Below are 6,000 nucleotides of genomic sequence, written 5' to 3'. Positions count from 1 at the left end.
GGTAGGGATAGGATACAGAGGGACCTAGACAAATTGGAGGATTGGGCCAAAAGAAATCTGATGCGGTTCAACAAGGACAAGGGCAGAGTCCTGCACTTAGGACAGAAGAATCCCATGCACTGCTATAGACTAGGGACCGAGTGGCTAGGCAGCAGTTCTGCAGAAAAGGACCTAGGGGTTACAGTGGATGAAAAGCTGGATATGAGTCAACAGTGTGCCCTTGTTGCCAAGAAGGCTAACAGCATTTTGGGCGCATAAATAGGAGCATTGCCAGCAGATCGAGGGACGTGATCATTCCCCTCTATTTGGCATTGGTGAGGCCTCCTCTGGAGTACTGTGTCCAGTTTTGGGCCCCACACTACAAGAAGGATGTGGAAAAATTGGAAAGAGTCCAGTGGAGGGCAACAAAAATGATTAGGGGACTGGATCACATGATTTATGAGGAGAGGCTGAGGGAACTGGGATTGTTTAGGCTGCGGAAGAGAAGAATGAGGGGGGATTTGATAGCTGCTTTCAACTACCTGAAAGGGGGTTCCAAAGAGGATGGATCTAGACTGTTCTCAGTGGTAGCAGATGACAGAACAAGGAGTAATGGTCTCAAGTTGCAGTGGGGGAGGTTTAGGTTGGATATTAGGAAAAACTTTTTCACTAGGCAGGTGATGAAACACTGGAATGCGTTACCTAGGGAGGTGGTGGAATCTCCTTCCTTAGAAGTTTTTAAGGTCAGGCTTGACAAAGCCCTGGCTGGGATGATTTAGTTGGGGATTGGTCCTGCTTTGAGCAGGGGGTTGGACTAGATGACCTCCTGAGGTCCCTTCCAACCCTGATATTCTATGATTCTATGAATGCAAAGAGAAATAAGCTAGAGCAATGTCTGAAGAGTGTACTTTCTTAAGAGGCCAAAGACATGCTAATATTATTCCACTTGGGATCATCTCTAATTCATGATTACCTTATGAAAATCATTGAGGACAGTACAATTCCACATCTCAGATTAGGAATTTAAACCCTTTTCAGAAAGAAGCAAGTTGCATGAAACAGATGATAGTTCCTAAAATGATACTATGCCACTGGTGAAAATTAAAATATTAAATTATCTGCAACTGAGATATGAAATTCCATATGTTATACAAAGGAAGAGCATATTGTTGCTAACAGTTGTTCTTCCTAGCACTACAAGCAGCATAGAATATCTCACTAACCAGTTCTCAGGTAATTTTGTTGTTGGTCATGTAACAGCTGTGTATTTGGAAAATGTGAGGACCTTTAGTTTTCTTCCAGGTGGTTTGGATACACTTCAGGGAAATCTCAATTTATAGACCAGCTTACGCAAACAAATTTCTTGAATGCCTGAATAAGACATAAATCACCACTGAGTCAAATACACCAAAATTAAATACGAAACACCCAGCTAGTTCTGAGGAAGTGAGAAAACAATCCACTGACTTGCAATGAGGAAAAGTCTGTCCTTATAAAAGTAGCATTGTTGAGATTTACAAGGATGGAACAGCCTTCTGCCATTCTTCCAAGCTCTAGGCTCTGCCTTTGGTTGTTGCACAAACAAATAAGACTCTTTCACTCAGAGGACCTTAATATGAGATCAAATTGGCTGCTGCGATCCCAGCATTTTGACTTGGATTTTTTTACATTTAAGGGACTGTAATGTTCACAAAAAGTGCCAGAATGGCAGCTCTGAAGTTCCGTTTACCATAGAACATGTATAGTAAGCAGTGCTACTTCCCTACTCCACCATTATTCGTCACCCCACAGCTCCTCTGATTTGGCCAAATTGTGCAACAGGAAGAGGCGAACATATGCAGTTCTTAAATGTGAAAGTGCTGCTGATGAGTAAAAACTGAACCCAGCAGCAGATGACTGGAAACAAACAGGAAGACTAGACTAGTAAGAAATATTCCACCCTCAGAAGTGTTGAGAATTTGTGACGGTGCTGGCATTAACAGAGAGAGAATTATTCCTAATAATTAAGGCTAAGTTTTTTGTCACAGATATTTTTTAGTAAAAGTCACGGACAGATCACAGGCAATAATGAAAATTCATGGAAGCCCATGACCTGCCCCTGACTAAAAATATCCATGACAAAATAGGGAGCCTGGACATCTGCTGGTGGGCTGGAGCTCCAGGGTCTCACACCACTGGTGGCTGTGAGCTGTGGGGGTGCCCCCCTACTGCCTGCAGTGGCTGGGAGCTGCGGGGGTCTGCTGCCACCCATGCCAGAAGCTGCAGGGCGGGTACCCCACAGCTCTTTGCCTCCACAAGCGGCAGGGGACCCTGCAGCTCCCAGCTGGTGCTAGCTGAAGTCATGGAGGTCTTTGGAAGTCACAGAGTCTGTGATTTCCGTGACCTCCGTGATTAAATCGCAGCCTAACTAATAATATCATCAGAACCAGAAGTATTAGATTTTCAATACAATGAGTCATGATAAGGGAAATACCAATCTGTAGCCTATGTATTGTAAATCTGTAGCCTATGTATTGTAAATATAGGCTAATTTGTATTTTCCAGCAGCAAATCTGAACATTTTTGCCATGTGCAGTAATTAATATAATGTGTGATATGCACTGTCTAAAACATGAGAGAATGAAACTACTGTTTGCATTCTTTTAACATTTGCTCTTTATATTAAAAACTTCTCATAGAAATGGATCAGATAAAAATGGGAATTGTTTAATGACATATAGACACCATGCTTTAGTTCTTGTCTGGAGCTCGACTGCGTATCAAACATGTAAGTTAAGCATAAACTCCAATTTGTTCATACGTTTCTAATTTTTCAGATTTGTGTGTGTCTCTGTGTACTGACCTCTCATTTTACTTGCCAGAGGGTTGCTAGGTTTGGGCATTTTACTGTCAGGAAGGATGATGTTAAATCAATGTAAATTTTTTTCTCTGGCAATGATCAGCGTGTTGCTACGGATCGGTAGTTGTTTGTGCCAACCTTCAACAAAAATCACAGAACTCCCATTACTGCTGCATAAATGGAAGCATCACTGTAAATCTTGTTGACAGTTGCTTCTACATTTTCGTTGGCAGCCCTGGGCCCCAGCCAGACAACATTGTGCACAATCTGTGCACTGCAGCCAGTGCACATTGGTTGTCGCCAGGTTCCTCCTGCAATTAGTAGAACACATTATTTTTAACCTGGCAAGCAGCCCTTCCAAACATTTGTTGGTGCTATCACCAACAAAATGCAGCTAATTCATTAGTTAAGTTCCTTTCAACAGAGGATACAGTGTGGTCTGACAAATTGTTCTGCTGTTTCACTAAATAAAACTGAAATGTGAAGGATTTGGGGTTGATACCCTCGAGAGTCTTTAAGGAAATGCAACTACAGCAGGAACCAGATTAATATTTTATAGTTCAGAGATGCAAATTTGACATTTTAAATTGGCAGATCTTTGTTTCTCATGCTGACACTAATACATTAACAATGAAAGCCTGTGTCTTAATGTGAGCTCAGAAACATTTCTGATCAGAGGGTTTTCTGATCAATCTTTATATGTGGTCCATGGAATGACGCTGTGTGTGAACATGTTTTACAAACTCTCCCAATAGCAAAAGCCATTTTCCATTTCTTTTTTGGCTCTTCTGCTCTCATGTTTACATCACTCAATGGCAACGAGCTTCAGCTGTATACAAACTTCTCTTTTGCTTTTAAAAGTTCAACAGAATCAGAATGTCTTACAATGAACTGAAGTTTTTCAGGAAATGTTTCTTCTTTCCACCTGCCCCCAAATCACATCAGTGTCACCCCTTCTCATGTTGACAGGTTTCAGAGGGGTAGCCGTGTTAGTCTGTATCAGCAAAAACAATGAGGAGTCCTTATGGCACCTTAGAGACTAACAAATTTATTTGGGCATAAGCTTTCGTGGGTGGCAGAGTTTTCATGGTGTTTATTACTACAGTGAAATCTACCTCGCGGAAAAATCTTGGCATATAAGTATTCACATACCAAATAGGCTTGGGCCTGATCAGTACTTGGATGAGAGACCACCAGAGAAGTTGTTTCAAGAAGTGTTACTGGGCATTTTCCTGAGTATGGAGGCAACCTCCCTGCATGTGACAGGGCTCATTATGCTTACTGAGAGGTGGTTTTTGAGGTAAAATGTATATTTGAGGTCTGGATTGTTTGCAGTTGTTATTTTTTAGTAAGCAAGATCTACAAGATGGTAGTTAGACCTGTACTTCGTATGGCTCTGAATGCTGGGCACATGAGGAAAAGACAGGCGCAGATCTTGAATACAGTGAAAATGTTAAAATAGATGCTTGGAGTTACAAGGATGGACCATATTCAGAATGAACAAATTAGGGGAAGTATGAAAATGGTACCAATTACAGAAAAGATGTGAAAAGAAGATCAAAAGAATATGTAGAAAACAGTGTGTTACTCTCTACTTCTAAGGTTAAGAGAAGAGTTAGAAGACCCAAAGATAGCTGGATGGATGTCATACAAAAAAATCTGATTAACTTCTGACTTTCCAAGGAACTGCTTCAAGACAGACTGAAATGGAGAAGAGGGACTCAAAAGAGCCAAGCCCATACAGATAGGACTAAGACTAGAAGAAGAAGACTCTTGGTAGTGGCATTATCCCTACATCCTGCCCAAAGTTCAGTATGGGGCATTCCAGTTTTCCATTACCTTCTTGGTATATTGTGCTTATTATATAGTGTTGCTATGTATGGAGGTAGCTGCTTCACCATAGTGAATGAAATGATCAATGGGTATATCAGTTCAAGAGCCTGGTCCTACTCCAACTAAAGTTAATGGCAAGACTCGCATTGCCTTAAGTGAGTTTAGGTGTTGGATCATATTAAAGAAGTTCTGTATTAAAATCACAAATGAGTTTGATTCCCAATAGTTTAAATTCCAGAGTATTACTAATTAAGAGGTCTCTTGATTTTTGGTACTGTTTCTCTCCCTCTGTGTGTGAAACTTGCAAGCTGCTAATTGCGTTAGTACATTCTAAGACAGAGTCTGTTCTCAAAGCAATTCTTTGTAATAACAACTACTCGCACAGAGAGAGACTCAAAGCAATACTCTGTAACAACAGAAACAGCACCCAGAGACTCCCCGCCCTTTTGTTGTATTCATCTTGCTTTGTTAACAATTGTGATTAAAACAGAGATAGAGGATGGATGTGGATGGATGCTTGGTGTGGATAATAACTGAATGATCAGGGAGGTGCCAGCCTAAGAATCCAGTGTCCATTGGCTGAAGAAGGCGTCAAGTGGAAATAACCAGAGGACCCCCTGGAGGGCAGACTGGAATCCACCCAACAGCCTCAAGAATGGGAGAACCAAAGAACAAGATAACATCTGGCAGCACGGAGCCGTCAGGAATGTGCTATCTGCTGATTGATTCAGCAACAGCATGATGAAGCAATTCCCATAGACTGCCATAGGAAGAAAGTCCTATAAAAATGGACTCTAAAAAGTGGGAACTTTGGGGTCTGATTCTGCAAACCAACTTCCAGGAGCATCAGATGTGCATCTGACAAGGCCCTGCTCCCTCCTCATGTCCAGGCCACCTGGCCAGTGGTTTGGCATGAGCAACTCTAAGGCTGGTAACAATGATAACAACCTTGCAGAACCTGTGTGTGTGTGTATGAATAAATATGAGATTGAAGGGAATGTTATAGCTATAACTAACTGCTTACTATGATTCTTTCTGTATTCACAATAAATGTGGTAGTTTGCCTTTTTCCCTTTAATAAGATCCTGCTGGTTTTTATTTTATTGGTATAACATAGGATCTGGCCTCAATATGTAATATCTTTAGGGATGAAAGGTGCTATGTCAATATAATTCATATTGACAACAGTGTAATATATGTTGTATTAATTGCAGTGAATGTTGTACTTAAAATTTCATTTATAACTCCATGGTTTCACGCCATCAAAACTTTCTGGAGGGCTTTTCTTTGTGTTTGAAGTTTTCCATGCTTGATTGTGGCCCAAAGGTGAAACAAATCTCCATGAAGAT

Source organism: Lepidochelys olivacea (genome assembly GCF_965140295.1).
Source record: "Lepidochelys olivacea isolate rLepOli2 genome assembly, chromosome: 9".
Classification (NCBI taxonomy): Eukaryota; Metazoa; Chordata; order Testudines; family Cheloniidae; genus Lepidochelys; species Lepidochelys olivacea.
The sequence above is the reverse complement of the archived record's forward strand: the minus strand, read 5'-3'. Positions refer to the sequence as shown.